The sequence below is a fragment of the Rhinolophus hipposideros genome (genome assembly GCF_964194185.1).
Source record: "Rhinolophus hipposideros genome assembly, chromosome: 4".
In the NCBI taxonomy this organism is placed as follows: domain Eukaryota; kingdom Metazoa; phylum Chordata; class Mammalia; order Chiroptera; family Rhinolophidae; genus Rhinolophus; species Rhinolophus hipposideros.
In genome coordinates, this window is record NC_138050.1 from 8,245,095 (window position 1) to 8,267,050 (window position 21,956).

Sequence of the window (21,956 nt, forward strand, 5' to 3'; positions counted from 1 at the left end):
GCTGAAATGGCAGCCCCTCCTTACGCAGGCTTCCGTTGTCACTGGTGGGCCATTGCAGGGGAGACCTGGCTCTGTGGCGCTCCAGCGTTCAGACTGGGAACCAAGGAAAGCATGCTTCCATGCCTGTCAGTGATAAGCTTTCCCAGACCTGTACTAAGACGATATTTAATATCCACAGTGTTTGATGAAAACAGTCTAAAATCTGGGCCTATGTAATATTAACTACCACTTAACATGTTGTGCTGACTTTTAATGCTTTCAGCCCTGGGAAGCATTTGAAGAATATTTTCAGTCACGGGGTCACTTAATGATCTGGTCTTCATTTATATGCAAAAAACAATAAAGCACACCAAACAACATCTCTGTGCTTCACATAAAGGCAACCAGGCCATGGCAAGAGGGGTTGGGGGAAGCAGAAGCTTCCAGACATAGATGAGAGAGAGCTCTGCACTCTGTATCTTTATGCATAAAACTTTCCTGAATACCTCAGTAACAGATACAGAGGAAAGAAGAAAAGTCACTAAGGGGTGTGTGTGTGTGAAAAGAAAGTTTTCATTTGCTATTTCTATTGTCTTTATTTTCTACAGGCATCAAGAAAATTCTTCCCCAAAAGCCAAAATGAATATCTCATAACCAAGAGATGTCACCCCATGCCAAGATAGGTGCTGCATGGTAAGGACCCAAGATGACACTTCCTACTAATAAAAATGAGAAAAAGACTTTGAAGGTCACACGACTCCATTTTTAAAAGGACATGATGCCTCAAAATCAAGCAAACAACAACAAAAAATCCCCTACCAGAAAACACAGACACAGATAACAGTTCAGTGGTCACCAGAATGGGGAGAAGGTGGTAGAAGAGGGAAAAGGGGATCAAATATATGGTGATAGAAGGAGAACTGACTCTGGGTGGTGAACACATAATGCAATACATGGATGATGTATTACAGAATTATACACTTGAACCCTATGTAGTTTTGTTGACCATTGTCACCTCAATAAATTTTAATTAAAAAAATTAGAAAAAAAACCACCCCACCGGTCCAATCAATTTAATAGATGTTACCTTGGGAACAAAAGCAGACCATGGTTGGTCTTTCAGCTTTGTATCCTTTTCCCCACCTGGGACACTTTGACCCCACATGGAGAAACATTCATACACTTAACTGCAGAAGCAGAAACTGTGGTGTGTCTCCTCCAAAGTTAGTCAGAACCTATGGCACAGAGCCCCCTAATGAAGGGTGTGTGTGCGTGTGTGTATTTAAAATTCATAGGGATGAAGGTGGGTAGTGTCAGGGATCAAATGGTTCACATCTAAGATATATCCCAGTATCTCCCCATTCTGAATTCTGTAGGCACTTAACACCATCATCTGTCGGTGGCATAACTTTGCCCCAAAGAAACATCAACTACACACTGAAGAGAGCCACAGGCTTCCTTGAGTGAGAGCAATGTACCATATTTACTGAGACACATTTTTCATTAAGCAAAGGTAAATCTCAGAGACAAGATAGCTTGCATTTTCCACTTTACATTTTGGCTTGACTAAACTGACTCAGGAAGAGAAGCAGGGTACTTGTCCAGCAACCTGAGGCCCATTCTCCTCCCCACCGACAGAGTCCATGGCCATCACACAACGTGAACACACTTCATCTTTGTCACTGCAGAACCTCAACTTCTGAGCTCTGCTGAACTGTCAAAATCTGTTCCAGGATGTAACTTGGCACACATGATTTAACTTGAGAGAAATGCTTGAAAACAAATTTTCATAACATCTGCCACGTAATTTTGGAGCAATACCTTCTGTTTCCACAGAACTTAAACACACCTTTGTTTTTAAAAGCTAAATTTCACAGGTCTTTCTTCAGCGCTATGGTATATTCACTTCTGGCAATAAAAGGCTCCCATTAGGATAAAAGGTTCCCAGATGCCTTAGCATCTCTGAGGCATGGACTCAGGGTCAAAATCAGCCTGTCCCAAGCATAAAGGAATAAACATTATTCTGCAAAGTGTCATCTCAATCCCTAAAATGCATTTCCACAAGAAGTCTGATAGATGGAGTCCTTCATTAAAAGTGTACCAATCGTGAGGGTAGCCTTTTGGTCATCATGACAAAAGTATAATTATGTATCAGGGAAAGGAAACATCTGTATTGGTTCTTAGTACATTGCTGTTTGGGGGTATTTCATTAGACTAAAACCATAAAGTTGAACGTAGAAATTAAGAAAGTTTTACTGATTTGAGCATGCTTTTTATCCATCTAATATTTACTACATACCAGGTATTTAAAGATATACGAAAGATAAAACAGATCTGTCTCCATTTTCAAAGAAAATTGAGTTGTAGGCAACTATAAATTGTTGGTCTAAAGAAACATGGTTGGAAGTTGTTAGTTTTTAGCTGGAATTAAAGCCTTTGGTATATATGATGTAACTTAGGGAGAAAGTTAAAAAAAAAAGTGGCTAAGGAAAGAACCCTTCAGACTGGTTATATTTAAGGGGTAAGCCACGGAATAGGATAAACCAATAAACAGTTGTAAAGTAACAGTCAAGAGAGATAGAAGAGAATTATGTTTCATAAGCAAAAGACTTTCTAGAAGCAGTGAGTGTTGAGTGCTGCCAGGAGATCAACCACCATGAAGGTTAAGCCGAGGTTATTGCATTAAGGAGGGTGGATGTGGAAATGGTATTGAAAATATCCAACAGGGAAAGAGCTAAGGTTTGCATAAAAACCTGTACTGAGCCTAAAATAATAGTCCTTCTTAAAGAATACTTTATTAATCCACCCTTGAGCCTCAAGCAAGTGTGAATAGCATTATGGTCAGACCACATCTCAAAGACATGAGGAGAACTGAAATTGTTTCTTAAAGAGTCCTCTGGCCAAGAAATAGAGAGGAAAAAAGGGATTTACACAAAATTTATGCATACAATGCTTTGCCCAGGGGAGTTTCAACTTCCTGAAATCATAAAACCTTTTATTATTTAAAAAAACATTTAAATTATATATAGGATAAATGATGATAAAGCAAATTTAATAGCAGTGAGTAGACACTGGTCTCTGTTGGGAAATGGGGAAGAAGATCGGAATTAAAGCAAGGACAATAACCACAAAAAAATAGTAAAACAAATAAATTATTTTCTGAAAAGGGTATGATGATAGCATTCAACTATTCCTTCCTAAAAAGGAGTCTCTCTTATGTGGTGGAACTTAAATTGTTTGCTTCCTGACATAGTCCTTAATAGGGCATTGAAAAGAACACCATGTTAAGGTGAAGAAGAGAAGGGAAGCCTCAGAAGTAGTATTTTCACATAAAATTAAACACCTGGAAAGAAATATATGTATTCCAGTACAAATTCCATCTATAAGAATGACCCCACAACCCCTGCACATGACTTAACTTGAGAGAAATGCTTTAAAACAACAATGCTTTAAGACAACAATGCTTTAAAACTCCTATGCATTGCCTGGTTGAGTAACCAGCTTCACCACTTGAACCCCCTGGATACCTCAAGCATGCGTTGGCTCTCTTCATTAGGTACCACGCAGAGTGCCCATATCTGGTTGCTTTCCTTTTGTTTTTAGATTTTTCTAAACTTCATAAAGAAAAAAAAGAAAAGAAAAAAAGAAAAAAACTCACCTTATCAGCCAGGTTCAGAAATTTCATCGAAACTATTTTCAGGCATCTTCCAAAGTTCTTTAATGAGGAAACCCGGGGTGCTACTAAAATCAAGGTATTGTTTTGGTCCTAACCTAAATTTCAGATGTGGAATTTCACAGCAGCTCGAAGCCATTTCACTTTTTAAAGTGAAAACAAGATTGAATTATTCAACCAACCTTCACCGAGTGGCCACGGTCCTCTGTTCGCTAACCTGAGCTACCTGTGGAAGCCAGAAGACCGTTTACCCAACCTGTGGATGCCAGCATTCCCTGAGGGAGCTGGGCTCCATCCTTTTTTATGTCTCTTTGCCCATTCCCCACAGGCAGTGCCACAGAATCCCATGACTCTAACTACCATCCACTGGTGGTAATTTACAAGTCAGTATATTGAAATGAATTTTTTAGATTATTCATTACACAAGCAGCAGCTGAAACATTTATTCAAAAGCATTCTACTGAGACTAAAAAACATTGTTATGCTTATTATTAGACCATTTTAAAAAAACAAACTGGGAACCCTCAATAGACAATAAGAAGAGTTATTAAAAGCTAGACTCTTTTAATAAGGGCAGATGTGAAAAAAGATCCTGTCTCTCTGTCCTGTATATGGAAACACCTATTACTTCGATCTGTTGCCTTCTTCTCTCTCCTTCCATCTGAATTTATTATTAATGAAAGTTGGATTGAGGAAAGAAGTTTCTCCTTGTGCTCTTATGTCATATTTTTAAGTGTCAACTTTTTATCGAAGCAAAACATCTATACAACAAAGTACACAGATCATACGTGTACATCTCAAATGATTTTTCATTTTCACAAAATGAATACCTATGCACACAGCACTCAGATAAAAACAAAGCCCCAGAAACTTAGCAGAAAGCTTCTCATGTCTCTTCCATTTCTTACTCATCTTCCCTCCACCGGAGCGTAACCACTCTCCTGACCTCTAACACCATAAATTAGTTTTGCAGGTTTTTGAACTTTCTACAGATATAATCACGCAGCATGGATGTTTACAGAGACCACTTAGACATTATGGATATTTGACGAGTGTTTGACAGAGAAATGTTCTCTGTCTGCTAGTTGACTAGGTGCTGTCCCCTTTTCTTTGCAGATTTGATTCTGTAATGAACAGGCAACAGGATTCTATCACCCCACAGACATGAAGACCAAGGAACACCGAGGGGCTGGGAACGGAAGCCTCCTCATGGTTTCCTCATAATTTTCCGCTTTTGTGGCAGTTAATCTTTGATGGTCCATCTGGAGAAGGCCCTGAGTCTCAGGACATTTTCCCTATAAGCCACTTGACAGCCAACACATGGCACGGAGAGGTGCCATCTGGCTGAGCTGGGCTACTGCTTGGCACGGATTTCCATGCCGTGGCCTGGGGAGGCGCTCTGCCCCACGAGGTCAGGTCCCCAGGGTCTCCCCACTCTCGCTGTCAGCATCCTGCACATGTGGAATGTGTAAGGCCATGCATGGCATCAGCTATATTTCACGCCACTGGTCTGGATTTAGTGACCTGTTTACAAACGGCAGGCTGCACTTGCAGATGTGACAAAAAATAGGGAGGCCAAAAGGGTGGGCAATTTGCCACAGAAACGGTCTATAAAGCAGAGGCACACAATCCTTTTCTAATTATAAAAACACACAAAACACATGTAGTCAAACCCAGCTCGCACCATATGCCACCACTTCCACATGGAGAACCTTCCAGAACAAGAGCTAGTTTAGATTGATGACCTAATCCCAGCAACAAATACTTTATTCCACCATCACTACCCCCACATCCCAGCTTCTTGTGTTGCGTGCGGGACAGGCACCATATTAGGTAACTTGGAAAACTTAATGTGATTTTATTGATCAGATCAGGTATATAAAAGCATACACCTTATCTAAGAAATGACATGACATTGCGTACCAATTTCAGAACTAGCTACTGTAATGTTGTTGGAGGAAAAAATTTCCTTCACACCAAATGCAACTTTAAAACAATGGTGTATTCGCGAAGACAGCTAGCAATATGGTACTCTAGAAGACTGCTCTCTCCATTCGGTTGTTTTCCCACATTCTCTTCGGTAGCGTTTCATTTGGTTTCTCTCGGGAATTTTGAACCCACAATTCCTTTTGCTTTTCTTGGAAAAATCCTTTCCTTCAATAGGAATCCTGCTTATTACAAGTTAATACTGGATTACCCAGGGCAGGGGAGAAGTGTGTGAGTCTAGGTAAACAAGCGTATCATAAGGAGTAACACATGGAAACAATCCCTGTGGCTGAGCAAAAGGCCAATTTTAAAAGAGAAAAAAGCGTCTTGGCTTCACAAATACCCTGCTTTGACTGAACTGCCCTCCTATCAGTTCTGACTTTAATTCTAAGAGAAACAAGACTGTAGAATTAAAAGAAAAGAAAATAGCATCATCCAGAAATGGTGGGACACTAAGATTTCTCTGGGTGAGGACTGATCCATGTGGGCCGCTGGTGACTCTCACCCTGTACCCTGTTACTGAATCCAGAAAGGGGAAGTGCTATTCCTTAGACAATTGCCAGATCTCATATGTAGCCTGTATATCCCCCTCATTATCACCCCAGGTGAACAGATGGAAGGAGAGAAGGTGAGGATCAAGGAAAGAGACACAGGAGAAAGAGGCAAAAGAAGGGAGACTGACCCTTAGGTGGCAGTGACCAAGTGAGTCCTGGGCAAAGCAGGAAGTGGAAGCCTGCAGGCCGACGCCACGAAGGCAATGGCCCAGGAGGCTGCCCCCGCGAGGACTGCTGTGCCAAGTGCCTGTTGTCTCGGTTCACAGAGCTCTTGGTCCCCAGAATCAAGAGTCAGCTGAGCAGGGAGAGGGGTGACAGTGGACAGAGGGGTGTGAAGAAGGGGCCCAGGGCCTGCAGAAGATTCCGGGTCGGGGAGGCCAAGTGCCTGAGGTCACCAGGTGAGACAAGTGACAGCAGAAGGGAAATCAATTCTGTTCACTCAGGTGCTCCGATTTGGGTCCCATTCCTCAAATATCTTACTTTTCAAAGCATGCTCAGGACAGTCTCAGGCCACCAGAAGGAGCAAGAGCTTGGGAGTGAAAGTCACCATATGGCCTGAGGAGACATCAATGAAGAGAGAGGACTTATCGCTGACCCAGCTCCAGTGATCAGGGTGCAAAATTTCTGTCTCCCTAAGGAAGAGCACTTTGAAGCGCAAGCCCAGTGGATGCCGACTTGAGAATTATCTCTTTGCTTCCTTCCACAGCCTGCTGCTCTCTGATAGCCTGTTAATGAGCAGGAAATGCGGGAGGAGACAGGCAAGGGAAGAGAGTGGGAGCAGAAGCAGGAGAACTGCATTAGCCACAAATAAATCAGTCCCTGATGACTCGGGAGTTGGGCGTGTGGGTGATGAGTGACAGAGAGTGAAATTCTGGAATGATTTTCTTCCCCCAACACTGATCAACCGCCATCCTATATCCCAAAGGAGTGGTATGAATTTGTCGAGTCCCTTTGCAACACTGCTGAGGTACAAGGGGGCAGAGACCAACTCAGCTTCAACTTACACTAGTTTGCGAGAGCCAGTCAAAGGCCTCTGAGCCTCCCAAAGGTGGGTCTTCATGGAAAGCAGAAGTGCTTCTATGAACCAATCTCCCATGATGCTGGTTAGAATATTGAGGGTGAGCTAGATGAATAAGCCCAAGAACTGGATTTCTCATCTTTTTGTGCCACCCGTCTCCTCTCCCCACCAATCTGAACTCCCTCTTTCCTGAAGGAAAAGGCTGTGTGTACAATGAAATAACTAGACATGAAAACTCCTTGCTTTGGTTCCTGTCATTCTCAGCCCAGAGTTTCAATCCCTCCGAAGCTAAAAGCAGTGTGTCTGCCATACTGTCCAGAAAGACCTCACTGACTTGCATGATTTTCTGGCCCATCCTCCCAACTCCCACGTGCAGGCTGAGTCACCATCACTGTGGGTGGGGCTTCTCTGTGGGTGCTGCACACTGAGCTGCTGTTTTCCCACGAGTGGCCCATAGGGGACTTTTCTCTAGGCTTTGAAAGAAGCGGGGACAGAGGCAAGAGCCAAGGGCTCTCCACTCCTCCCTAGAATTCCACTCAGTGTTGGAAAAGTCGCATTACCTTGCAAGTCTTTCTCCCGGACCAGACAAGCCATGAGAACGCAGATACTGGGCTGTCAGAACTCAGGAAGAATTAATTACTGTTCGCTGAGGGTCCATTCTATGCCAGTCCCTTCCCTAATAAAATTCTGAACAATCCAGTGGGTGTGAGGCTTGTATGCATGTTAGTGTTTACTAATTAATAATAAAAATATTCTTTCATAACAAAATTATACGGAGGGCTCTAAGAGTGCAGAGAAGGCATGGGGCTCTCTGGGGAGGGGGTTCTGGGTGCAGTGGAGGTGATTCAAAGAGAAGGTGCACTAAGGGTGAATGGCTGCTGCCAGGGGCCCTCGAGACAGCCTGAGGCCAACCCTGGCTGTCTCCTCACCATGTGGCCACGGGCAAGTTCATTCTCTTCACCAGGACTCGGTTTCTTGTCTGTAAAATAGGATTGTAGTGAGGATTAAATCTATAAAGCCCTCAATAAAGTGCCAGCATATTCTTATCATTAGCCGCAGCAGCTGCCCAGGCATGAAGGAAAACATTTCCAGATAAAATTAAAGAAGAATATCACTCTTCTCATTTACAGCCATTCCATTAGTGAATAGGGAGGGATCAGGGACTTATGGCTAATTTTTAAGCTGGGACATAGTTGTCTCTTTGGAATAAGTAACATTCAACAAGCGCCTAAAAATGACAATAGGAGAACCACCTTTTAACTGTGAGGCAAGCAAGTGTGTTGGCCCAGCACTCCACGTGGGGTTGAAGAAATACTAACTGGTGACGATTGCTCAGCCCCCCAAACAGTTAAGGAACATGAAGTGCCAAACATCAAACCTATACATAGTTTACAGCTTCGTGGTACGGAGGTGTCACTCTTAACCTATACAGTTCCATTTTCTCTTCCCTGTTTCTCATGGGCTCCGTGTTAAGGGAAAAAGTGGGTGAGAATAGCTTATTTAAAACTGGAAATGCTGATAGGCTGCGTAGGACCTTGGCACTGTCTGGAGCACTTCAACCCCGGGAAATTTGACCTGTATTGGTTAAATAAAAAAAAGAAAGAAAAAAGGAGGAGGGAGCAGTGGAGTTAGCTTAAGCGTCTCAAAAAATTAAGATTTTATCTATGAGAGAGCAGCCTCTCCAGTTCTACTTGGTTTGGCACTCAACTCCACATTGAAAACCTCCCTAATTCAATAACAATCATACCACCTTTTCCGTCATTATCTCGTGGTTGCAGGGCTAGCTGACTGGTCCCGCCAGGTTTTCACAGCCACTGGCCCCTGCATTCCTGCCTGAGCCCCGCAGGAAACAGAGCCTCTGCAGCTGCCCGCGTTTATTTACACACATTCCTGCCTCAAATTGAATTAATGAGCATAATTTAACTCAGGCGATGTCCTCCTGCTCTCCTTCCTCTGTGCCCCACTGGTCGGCCTGCTTCCTCCCTCCCACTCTCCTGTGGACATCTTGCTGGAGTGGATTCTGGCACTCTGGGGGCATGGACTGCACTCCGGGCCGCTCCACCTTTCGAGTCCAACGAACCACGTGGGGCTCTGGTTAAAATGTGGATTCCAGTCCAGCAGCTCTGGGCTGGGGCCTGGGATTCAGCATTTCTAGCAAGCCCTCTCTCTGGGGAGGCTGGGGAGGCCGAGGCAGCAGGGTGACAGACGGACTCACCGACACTGCCTATAACAAGCGATGTCTGCGTCAGTCACCAAAAGGCGAATGTTAACTTCTGAACTTTCCGATCAACCTGATAGAACATGAGGCTTCTCAGGAGCATATCCATGTGTGCAGAACGAACACAGACTCAGTCAAACCACAAGTCCTATTAACCCCAAACACGGTCTGACAGAAATTCCAAAGCCTGGGAGTTAAAGACAGTGAAGAATAGCAATGCTGGGACCCTTAACTTTTACACAAAAAAGCAAAAGGAACCCCACATAAGAAACTTCAGCGTGGCTGTGGTTAGATGCAGGAGGTCTGTTTATTGCATTGGGCAGGCCAATGAGGAATTTCCTGCATGCTATGCCAAAGTCAGAGAGCAAGGAACTTTCTCTGAAGTGTGTGCAAGAAAACCAGCAGCTCTCCTGGGCATTCATTCACACATTGAACACCTCCACTAGTTATCGCTGGCAAAACTCCCTCCAAATTCTACCAAGAAAAAGATTAAAAAGGGGAGCAGGGAGATAAAACATTCCCCCTAAAACAAAAGAAAGCAAATGAGTATGTTTGAAAACCAGTGTCAATGTGTTGGATTTTGTTCTTCCTGGATACAAATACGTATAATATCTCCAGCAAAAAAATATCCTTAACCTTGGACCCAAAACTGTTTGTGCAGGTCCACACAAACTCAGTATTTGGCTGCTTCAACAGAGAAAGGCTTTCTGGGCAAAAATCTTTTTGCGCAGAAAAGTAGATTTGGGGCATTTTTTTTTTTTTTTTTTTTTAGGAAAGATTGAATTTATCATGAGACATATTTCATCAAGAAACCAGTAAAATGAACCACCTTTTTACCCAACCCACAAAAACGGCAAATTCCTTTGCTAGAAAAGTTGGCTGCTTCTGTTGAAAAGATTAATTTATGCTGAATAGCTTTTGGGGGCGTACAGGATAGATGAGATTAGCGGTACTTAACAATGTGTAACCATAAAGAGTAGCTCCCGGGAGAGGAAACATGGTAGCTTATCAATATTCCTTCCTCATTGGAAGATTCTTCAGTACATTCACACGAATCGATCTAAATGTATTCTAGAAAGGTCCTCTCAAGGCCTAAGTCCTGCTGCATAAGCAAAATTCATCTCAAACCTTTCATTACCACTTAAGGCCGCACACGAGGAAGGATCATGGCTGGGGAGCAACTTCCTGTCGTTTTAGTAACTGATTCGCTCAAGCTGAAACTACAACAGTGTTTCAATTAACACGATGAAATAATGCTAATCACATTTTTCCCCCTTTTTCTTTTTTGGTTGCTCCTGACTTGACAGTACCCTGAGAAAACGAGGGAATTACACTTTTTAATCGGATGGAATGTTTAGCTACTCCACACGAAGCACGTCTGCCAAGAGGCAACCCTCTATGGGTTAGCTACTGAATATTCTTGAAGCACAAGGAAAGAAAAATTGCTACAGTGTCTGTAGACACTGACAAGTTGTGGATAATTATATGCCATTAATTTCTGATTTTAGGAATACCTAACATCTGATTATCCGTCACAGTCCCTCTGCCCCAAACAGGCCATCCCATGGACAGGCCCTGCTCCTGCAGCTTTTGTTCAGGATGCCATCTCCTCCTTACCATCTACCTTTTATAAGTGGCCCGAGCTCAAGTCGCCTTTCCCCAAGCCCTGGTCTTCTGCAAGTTTTCTGACAAGGATGACTCTTATCACTGAATACATTTTTTTCAACTGTACTTCTTGAACTTATGCCTAACTTGTTCAATTAGGCAAAGTTGTCTTCCCATCAAGAGAAGCTGTTCAAGAAATGGTCTAGGTTTCTCCTCCTAATGCCCGTGTTTTCCGTCTGTTCCTGCAGGACAATGTGGACATTTGCCAGGATCATTCTAAAACATATTTGAGTCCCTTCATAATAAATCTTCTGGAAGGACCAGCATACAGGAAACCGCTGGGGCACAGCAGGAGTGTGGGCTTGTCCATACCTGTACTTGTATCCGGCCTGTACTTGGGTGACGAGGAGTACTGGCAGTGGTAGAGGCCACAGCCCATCACCAGCCGAGGCACACAGCCAATGCCAGTAGTGCCGCGTGGCATGCTGACACGTGGTCCCTGGGTAGCCTCTGCGGGTCCCACCAGCTCTCTGAGCCTGGTTCTTAAGCCTTTCCAGTAAGGCCACATTCTGTGGGCTGCATCGTTTCCTTTACTTATTGCTTTTCTGTTTATTAAGTCAAAGTCGGTTTTTTTTTTCTTTCTTTTTTCTCTGCAACCAAAGACCCGACTGGTATAATTAATAAAGAAAAGTTTAGCAAGTTATAGCTCCAAACCATCAAGGTCAAAGCCAAAGACCAACAGAGCAGCCTGCCCTCCCTCAGGGTCTTCGCTCAGTGCCACCACTGGAGAGATTGTCCTGGGTGCTCAGTAAAGAACTTTTAAAAGAGAGACACTAGCAAGAAACAGAGTTTAGCTTTTAGGGTATTTTCTCATCCAGAGCCCTGACTCTGAGTTTACTGAAAGTCCTGTTCTCAGTGCCAGATGCTGTCTCTTCTGCCATTTCAGCATGTCCTACAGACCATGGATGTGTGCAGAGCCTTGTGCCTTCTTGGAGCAACTAACGTAAGATATCTGATGTGAGACTGGTGACATAATTCCATAAATGCTATAACACACAGGCAAACAACACAGCTGCACAAAGTGAAAATTAATGCTGTTGGGTGGATCTCTGGATGTGTTGGTTGGAACTCTGGTGATGAGGCAGAGACGGGGGGGAGGAGGGGAAGGTAGCTTACAGGTTTTCTTAAGCATGTGTGACAGGGGAGGGTGACAACGCCCCTGGAACAGAAGAAGGGGCTGTGTTAGGGTGAGCCGAAGACAACGAGAGTTGTGCTTTAGCTGTTTTCAGAGTGTAAGGTGCTAGGAGGCCAAGCACGTGGATGGCACGGAATTAGACAAATGATTTAGATTCACCGTATGGTTACTTTCCTGTAACGTTAGTCATTAGCTTTGATACACACTCTATGGCAGAAAACCAGTAACCCGGCATGTCTGAGGGGCCTGATTGCTGATGACTACAGAGGGGCGCTCATTTCCTGTATATTCCAGCCCTCCACTCCTACCTCAGTCATCTGTCCCATAAACTCTGAATTGTTTTCTCCACACCACTGAGGATACTGTCCTCAAGAAGTTTTCCATCTAAAGGGAATCACCGAAAGCCCATTTTTCTCCAGTGTTGAGTGGAAGTGAGTGGTTCAACAACTAAGCTTTTGCTTACAAACCAGTTACCAAACTTGTTATTTTCTTAGGCAGTCTTCTAAGATTGACATGTGTATTTCAGGTCCCACTGGCTCTCTTTCTATGTACAATTGAGGCTCTGTTTAAAAGCCACTGGAGAAAGAGCATTACCCCTTTGTCGGCAACTGCGATAACAAGTAGTGTCTTGCATGAGTCCTCAATGAACAAAGCCCTGTTCCAAGCCCTGTCTGCAGGGTTGGGGCCCCCATGAAATGACTTCAGAATGCATGGCAATACTGATTTTGGCAGTAAACCCAAGAGGTGTTGGTTTTGAGAGGGTTCTCTTGGTAAAACTGTGATCAATAAACTCACATTTAAACTTAAGCCACTACAATGATGTACAGAAGTTTAGAAAGGCACTTGCTCTAAGAACCGAGACAGGAGATACCCTGGAGCCTGAACGGGAACTAGAGTTAAGGGAAGAACCGGGGTGGAAGTGATAGAGGGCGTCAAAGGAAAAACAATTGAGAACTAGCTTTAAAGAAGGCAGAATATATATAAAACTAACCAATATAAACAACTCCCTGTGAAACTGAAAGTAAAATGACGAGGAGGATTCACAAATAACACAGCTTCGAATAGAGCACATTATTCGTCAGGTGTTCACTGTTTAGAGTTCTGAGTTTTGGAAGCTTGTTTCACTGTCAGAAGTTCAGAGAATAAAGCCATGAACTCTGTAGACCCCTAAATCCAAACGGCAACTTTCTAGAATGACCACCCAATCTTGGTAGTTCCATACATGATGAAGAAGAATAAAGAAGGTATTACTTTTCTTTAAAAGAAAAACACTGGGGGAGAAAGTGGCCCTGAAATGGCATTTACTAGGAGGCAATCCATCACTATAGGTGAGCATGGCAGAAGGACATCATAAAAAGACTGAACAGAATTCAGGTTCATGCTGGAGTATGAGAATACTACCTCCATGATGCTCATTCCATTAAATGTGAAAACACTGAAAAGAAGGAATTCGTTTTTCTTCTAATAAAATGAACAAGTCCCTATGTGGACAACTTGTTAATTATCTAAAGTTGCTTCTTTCCCCCTCAGTTTTATTGAGATATAATTGACATATAACATTGTGTTTGCTTAAAGTGTACAACATGATGATTCGATATATGTATATATTGCAAAATGATCACTAAAGTAAGTCTAGTTAACGTCCACCGCCTTATAGTTACACATTTTTGTCTTGTGATGAGAACATTTCAGGTTTACTCGCTTAGCAGCTCTCAAGTATACAATAGAGTATTGTTAACTATAGTCACCATGCTGTGTGTTAGATCCCCAGGACTTATTTACCTTATAACTGGAAGTTGGTACCTAAAGTGGCTTCTTGATTTTATATTTCCTGTTCAAAACAAACTATTCTGGCATAATGAGCTATTATATTTGCCAAAATCATGATTATCTCAGATTTTAAAAACCTCAATAAGTTTACATTACAGAAAACTATTACAATGGCCTAATGCAATGTTTAATTCTCATTTAATGGTGGAAGGATTAAAAAAAGCAAAAAACGTTTTTACAGCCCAGACAAGGGCAATTTTCAAAAGATTCACTTTAACCGATTTAGCAGTCAGAAAGATTAACACAAAATAACACTCTTATACCCTCTATTTCCTGTTCTTTCGAAGAATTGTTTTTCCCACATTAATCATAAAAAGGCAAAATTCTGACTTATTATGTTACAGGACCTTTATTCATGGTCCATCTTATTCTTTTTTGATGCCACATTGAGGAAAATTTCTCAACAAGCCCGTAATTTCCTTCAGCGAAAATTTTAAACCCTCTCCTTTGGTCTCCACCTGGTCTCCTCCATCACAGTAAGCTTCTCATCCTCCCGTGTCAATCATTCTGCCCTGCAGCTTCCGTGCTTCCCCACCACGGCTTCTGGTTTTCCTGGACACAGAACCACTTTCTTTACTGCTTTTCTTGCCTTTAAGATGCTGTGTTGGGGACAGACTTTTCAAATCTTGAACTTTTTCTTTTCTTGTAATATCACTTTACTTGACACTAAAATTTTATGCCCCAACTCGACTCTTGGTGCCAGATCCACCCATGCTTTAAGCCTCTTCTAAGGCAATCCATGAGCCCGGAATGACTAAGGAAAAATCTCCCTAAAGAAGGTCCATTTCGTCCATGAAATTATTTTAGATTTATCAGAGGCCAGCTGTTAACTAAACTCTACCTAACCCTGACATTTTCTTGACCAAAGCCTCTTCTCCCACTCTGTGCTTATATCTGTTACTCCAAAAATACCCTTCAACACACCGTGTTTCCCTGAAAATAAGACCGGGTCTTATATTAAGTTTTGCTCCAAAAGATGCATTAGGGTGTATTTTCAGGGGATGTCATATTTTTTCATGTACAACAATCTACATTTATTCAAATACAGTCATGTCATCTTCTGGAACATCGTCATAACGTACTAAATTCGTCTGTCTGGCTGATGATCTTAAATGGGGCTTATTTTGGGGGTAGGTCTTATTTTAGGGGAAACACAGTCATAATGAAAATGCTGCTCCATGAAGTACTGGTTTAGGGAACATCATTCTGCTAGAACTATCGGTGACCCTCTATTCCTATCAGTTTTATGTCCCATAATAAAACTACTGAACAATGATTATCTTAGTACTTCCTTGAATTAGGTACTCAAAAAAAATCCATTTTGATTCCATTTTTGCCTTTTCTTTAATATCGGTTCCAAAACAAGCATTTTTCAGGAAGTAATTGTACTTTGTTATTAAACTTTTACACATACCAATATCAGTGAATGTTATACCACAGATACCACCCAGGTAGCTGAAATAATTCAACTAAAATTTTGTCTGGAAATGTTCTAAAATTTTTAAAACTGGAAATCATTCTTTTGGTGAGAAAAATGCATGGTTTATGCTATTGTTTTTCTGAGTACGCTTCTCTTAAGAAAAATGCTAAATTCATTAGTCTATCAGTCACTTGCTATGTACGATCGGATCCTGTACAAAGCTATTTCTAAAGGTTCAAGTACTCGGCATCCGCTTGTGTTATCAATTCAGCAAACTGATATTAAGCACCTATTACACAAAGCCAACGACACTTCCCAATTCTACATGACAGGAGCTTAATTTCATTTTATCGATTCATTCAGAGATTTACTGAAGGCCAGAAAGAATGGGAGGTAGGTGCCATTGACTTTCCTCACTGTTTACTGTTTAGAGGAAGAAACTGATATTAATTATGAAATTGCATAAATATAAATTTTTAAAAATTGTGGTGAAAAATACATAACATAGAATTTACCATCTTAATTATTTTTAAGTATATAGCTCAGTAGAGTCAATTATATTCACATCGTTGTGCAGCAGAGCTCCAGAGCTTTTTCATCCTGCAAAACTAAAACTCTGTCCCCATTAAACACTACAGTCATTTGCTTCTCCCTCCAACCCATGACAACCACCATGCTACTTTCCGTCTCTACGAATTTGACTACTCTAGGTGCCTCATATAAGTGGAAGCATATAGTAATTTCTTTTTGTGACTGGCTTAATACCCCAAACATGGATGAATCTTGAGGACATTATTCTAAGAGATTAGAATAATGTCCTCAAGATTCATTCATGTTGCAGCATGTGACAGGACCTTTTCTTTTTAAAGGCTGCATAATATTCTATTGTATGTATAGGTCACATTTTAATTATCATGTGTCAGTGGACATTTGGGTTGCTTCAACCTCTTGGCTACTGTAAATACTGCTGTTATGAAAAAGGGTGAGCAAATATCTCTTTAAGATCCTGCTTTCAATTCTTTGGGGTATATACTCCCAAGAGGAATTTCTGAATCATATAGTAATTCTATGTTAACTTTTTCCAGGAACCTCGATACTGTTTTCCATTGTGATGCACCATTTCACATGCCTGCCAACGGTACACAAGTATTTCATTTTCCTATATTTTCGCCAATACTTGTTGTTTTCTTTTTTCTTTTCTTTCCTTTTAAATAGTGGCTGTCCTAATGAGTGTAAGTAAAGTGTTACCTCAGGCACAAATGTGAATTTTTGATTGCAGTAAGTGAAACAAAGGAAAGGTCAACTGTTTTAAGAGAACTTACAGGAGGTTTTAGAGACCAAAGGAAAGGCGCCCTGGGGAAGTAATGACTCATCTGAGGTCTGAGAACTCTGTAGGCATCAGCTAGGTGGAGGGTGGCCACCAGGGCCTTCTGGAAGTGAGGTGAGCAGGTCCAAATGCATTGTGAGAGCACAAACAAGGCACGCCAGCACGGGTGGGGTGAGGAGCAAGAGAAATTATGGCAGCAGCAGAGGTCAGGGCTTCACAAGGCCCACAGGGCCAGTACATGAACTGGAACTTTATCCTAAGGGCAATGGGAAGCCAAGAAAACAACTGTATCGGATGTGTATTTTGAAGGTCTGTTTTGGCTACAGTAAAGCAATGGATCCAGACAGACTGGGTGCTAGGAAACCAGTCATGAGGCTACTGCAAAGGGAAGAAACACTTCAGCACCATCTTACTAGATATGGGACCAGAACTGGAGGGAAGGAGACATAAGTAAGAGATATTTAGGAGGTAAAAATGGTAGTGCTTGGATTCAGCATAGCGATGGGGGAAGGGGCTTGAAACTCTAGTAGGATAAAAGGACAAAGGGTTTACACAATCTTAGGAATTAGTAAGTAGGATAATCATCGTACATAGAAATTGCCTCTTATTGAACAAGTTAACCATTTGTTAGGAACAGATCTAATTCAGTTGCGGTAGCTTTGGCTATTATCGCTCAGATGGTTGCAGCATGACATAAACGTGACTGAAGTCCTGTGTCCTGACCTCTTCCCTCCCACATTCAAAAGGAAATGGTTAGGATATTAGCCAGCACTTTGGAAAAACTACTTTAATCAGATCCGTGCTTTATAAATCGTAGTTTATAAACTCTGCTTAAAGCGATTAATAAGCATAGATTAACAGCTCAGTTGTCCCACATTTTATTTTTTAGGAAAAGCCTTGTGTAAGAGCCAAGACTCTTTTCATTGCAAGTGATGAAATCCAAGTCAGGTGGTAGCACCCTGGGTGTGGGGGAGGGACCTGGAAGCTGGGTTTCCTACCTCTCAGTCTTGCTTCCATTACATGTAGCTTTGAAGAATGAATCTGTGTTTCCAAATCTCTGTTGGTGAAGAGCTGTGCTATCCAGGACAGTGCCACAGGCCAGAAGTGGCTACTGAGACTTGAAATAGGTCTAGTCTGACTTGGGATGTACTCTAAGTCTGACATACACACTGGATTTCAAAGACTGAGTACAAAAAAAGAATGGAAATGATTTCCTTAATAATTTCAGCAGATTACATGTTGAAGTGATAATATTTTGGAAATGTTGGGCTAAATATATTAATAAAACGAACTTAACCTGCTCCTTTTTATGTTTTTAATGGAGCCATTAGACATTGAAAATAATACATGTGTCTTCCATTTTATTTCTATTGGACAGTGCTGCTCAGGAACATTTGACTCGAAGCCAATTTGAACTATTGGTGCCAAGAAAGGGGCCTTAGAAAAGCTTCTATTTCCTTCCATCTCTGTGGCAAACAATGAGCTCGGCTCAAGCCTATCTTCCCTTTCTTGGGTAGGCAAGGGGTGAGAATGGGGGACATACTGAAGGATACAAAATGTAGGCAAAGTCCCTAGGTACCCCAACTTTGGAGACTCCCAGTAGGAACCATTCACCAGCTGCTTTTCTACAATATGACAATGATGGTCAATTTTCCAGAAGCAACTGGAGAGTTCTCTCTATCTTAACTTGACCCAGACAATTCTATTATACCTTTTATATAATTAATAAGTCTGCAACTTATTAATTTCTTCATTAATTTGGACTGTTTTCAAAAGTAACCAATCCAACTGGAACTGTCTTATGCAAAAACGGGAATATATTGGTTTACGTGTTTCTAAAAGTTCAGAGGTGGTCCTAGCTTCAGGCAGAGCTGGACCCAGGAGTGGCCTCAGTGCTGCCACCTCTCAGTTTGGTTTTCCTCTTGTGCTTAATTTATCCCAGCCAGGCGCTCTCTTGGTGGTGGCACTCTCTCCCAGTGACATAGGGATGATGGCAGCTCCAGGCTCCAGCTCTCAGCAGCAAGAGAGCTTTCCCTCTATTTGTTTTCTGCAAAATATCCTTGCATCGTCTCTCAGTGCCTGGAGTAGGTCACCAGGCCCATTCCTGAGTCAGCCTCCATGGTCCATGACATGAAGATACTGGCTGACTGATTCTGGGTGGCAGGTCAAGATCCAGAGAGGGAGAGAGGGAGAACCAGCAGTGTTTGGATGCATGTTCTGAAAGAGGAGACAGGCTTCAGGGGCTGTGACCAGAAAAGGGGAACTGGGTGTCGGGCAGACCACAGATACCAATGCGCCACTGCAGGCAGGCTGCATGCACAGGGCGTCTTTCCTGCCGCAGTGGAGTGGGGGAGGCTGGCCTTCACTGCATCCTCAGGGGCAGCTGCACATTTACATAAACCCTTCTTGCAGTTTCTATCCTTTAGCAAAATTACGCTGCAATCGTGACCAACCCCCACTCCCTGCCAAAACAAACACCAAAACCCTGCGAATGAAAGTATACTATAGCCACAGACATAGGTAACCCAGATTTCTCTTTTCCCATCTTTACCCAAAGGGATGCCAAGCCCTTGAGACAGCCGGTTAATCCAGGTTCACAAAGCACACGATTTCCTCAATGGACATTCTGATGTCTCACAACGCTGACAGCAATAAGAGTAACTGAAAAAATCTCACAACTGTTAAGTCCTTTCATTATTTTGGTCTTATCTTAAATACTGTCAACAGCAGTTTTGCATCATGATTTATACAAAATAGGAAAACCCTGGCACATGCTAAATAGCACTGTGATTCAGTTTTCTCCCTTCTTAATCTAATCAATCCTCCTTCTTTTCTTGCACAAATGCTTGATCTGATGGCCTTTCCCAGGCACCTCTCTACCTCTTCAATAGAACAAACCTAGAGAACACCGGTGTGTCTGGGTGGGAGACCTACAGCTACGGTCACCAGACAAGGCCGTCTCCCTCTGCAGATGTTGCAGAAGTAAACCCGGGCATAGATTCTCAACGGCGAGGCCCCACATACACATTTCCACATGTTTGGAGAAAGGAAAAGTTCAAAACCACATCAAAAGTACTCTGTGACCACGGAGTATAAATATTACAAACAAACAAAATCAGCATGTAATGTGTACTTTAATTTGCTGACAGATATTTAAAAAATTAACATCAGAATGAATGACAAATGCCAACACCACAACAAAACCTTTAACCCAAGAGAAAAATAACTCACAATCAAAGCCGCCAGGCCTCTAATTAGCACACAGCATCCTTGAAACGAGAGGCCAAAATAAAATAAACTGCCAACATGGAGAGAACTGTGCAGGGAGAAAGGGGAGCAAGGACTGAAAAATTAAGGCTTTCCATAACGTACTTCAAAAACAGAAAAGACTGTTGTTTGAAACCTGCTTTACTAGAAGTGGGAGAGCTCATAGGTAGAAGACTGCTGCTCAAACATAAAGCATGTGTATACCTTCTAACTCAACATTTGTATTTGAGAAATTCTTTTACACTGCCGGGTAAGTCCCTTCAGATACAATTTAATAAAAACATTTTGAAGGAGAATTGACTGACATTTACTCGACAACTGGTTTGTACCTAGATGCTTTCAGCCTAGGTGCTTTCCACAGTGACAAAGTGTGGGGGTTCTCCCTGACGTCTAGCTGTCTTGGGAAGTCCCAGCTACTTCACCCCCTACGTGACCAACCGAGGTCCTGGTTCTTTTTTCTAAGCCTCTTCCTCATACGACTGTAGAATAGATTCTCAGACGAGTTAATGCTTAATTCATGATGTACATAACTGCATTGGTATAGAACATTTATATGAATGTATATTTTGTCTGAGACATAGTAATTTCTCAATAAACATCACCTACTATTATTTGCATGCTTTATTTTCTGAAATGTCCCTATTAACTCCAAAGATAGGTATTATCTACTTCATAGACCTGATGAAACCGAGGCTCAGAAATAGCATAATTATGAATACGACGCACAGCAGACTTGACTTCATAAATTTCTAAGGCATTAGGCGAATTTAGTTCAAATCCCACTTTCACTGTTAGGATTTGCACTGAGTAGGAAAGAAATTTGATTTGGGTCACGTGAGTCCAGATTAATTCTGTTGATCCCGGAGGCCTTGCAAAGAAGCAACCAGAAAAAAGTGGGTGCTGGTCCCATTACTGTCTATAGAAAAAATCTGAAATCACTTTAAGGAGCTAACACCCTTTAAAAAATTCGCTTCCTCTCTTGTTTGATAATCAGGAAGAGAAAAACAAAAACAACATGGCATGACATATAACGACTACAAAAGCCATTTTCTGATAGAACTGTTACCTGATGCCTGAATTTTCTGAGTTTAGAGCCCACGTGGGGCTGGGGATGGGCTTCAAGTCTGGCTCCATTTGGTAGATATTACCTACTTCATAGATCTGATGAAACTGAGGATCAGAAATAGCTTAATTATGAATACTATTAACAACAGACCTCACTTTACACAGTTTTTAGGCATTAGGTGAATTTACTTCAAATCCCACTTTCACTGCGAGAATTGACAATCCCATAGGAGACTCTGGTTTTCTGTCTTTCTATTCCATCTTTCAGAGCAGCAGTGGGTTCTGGAGGTGGCTTCCCTGTGGCTGAACAACTCCAGGTGCCACCTAGCAACTGCCTCATGCACGTGAGAAGGCCATCTTTTTGATGGATTTTTTTCCCAGGAGCAAACGTGCTTCTTTCCCAGAACCCCCCAGCGAACATCTCCTTGAGCCTACTTTAGGGCTTCCCAACCACTGCCTACAGCATGGGGGTTGGGGTCAAGCTATCCCTGGAGTCAGGGGTGCACAAGGCTCCCCAAAGGTGCTGGGCCTCTTGCACAAGGTGTGGTATGTGGGTACAAACTGGGCCCCCTTAGAAAAGAGCAAAGGAGGATGGCTGCGGGGACAAACAACTGTGTCCCCACACCACGGAAAAAGTTAACTTGAGGACAAGTTCTCTCCTGGTCCTCAGGATGGCCTCTGTCCTACAGACATGTTCTGGAAACACAGCTGAGCAAAGGTGGCAGTGGACGTGACCGTGACTGCTACGTTTCGGCTTACTTCCTAGAGCACAAGCGACTTGGAAACAGAACCCCTCTTTTTCTATTTCATGTGGAAAAC

The 21,956-nt window shown here is 42.3% G+C and overlaps 1 protein-coding gene across 1 annotated transcript in view; it reads right to left on the reverse strand.

Annotated features, from left to right (window-relative positions):
• The window catches only part of ATP8A2 (ATPase phospholipid transporting 8A2), a gene marked incomplete at its 5' end in the record, with an annotated part of 553,717 nt that overhangs the window by 100,274 nt on the left and 431,487 nt on the right, over positions 1-21,956 (reverse strand). The window lies entirely within an intron of this gene.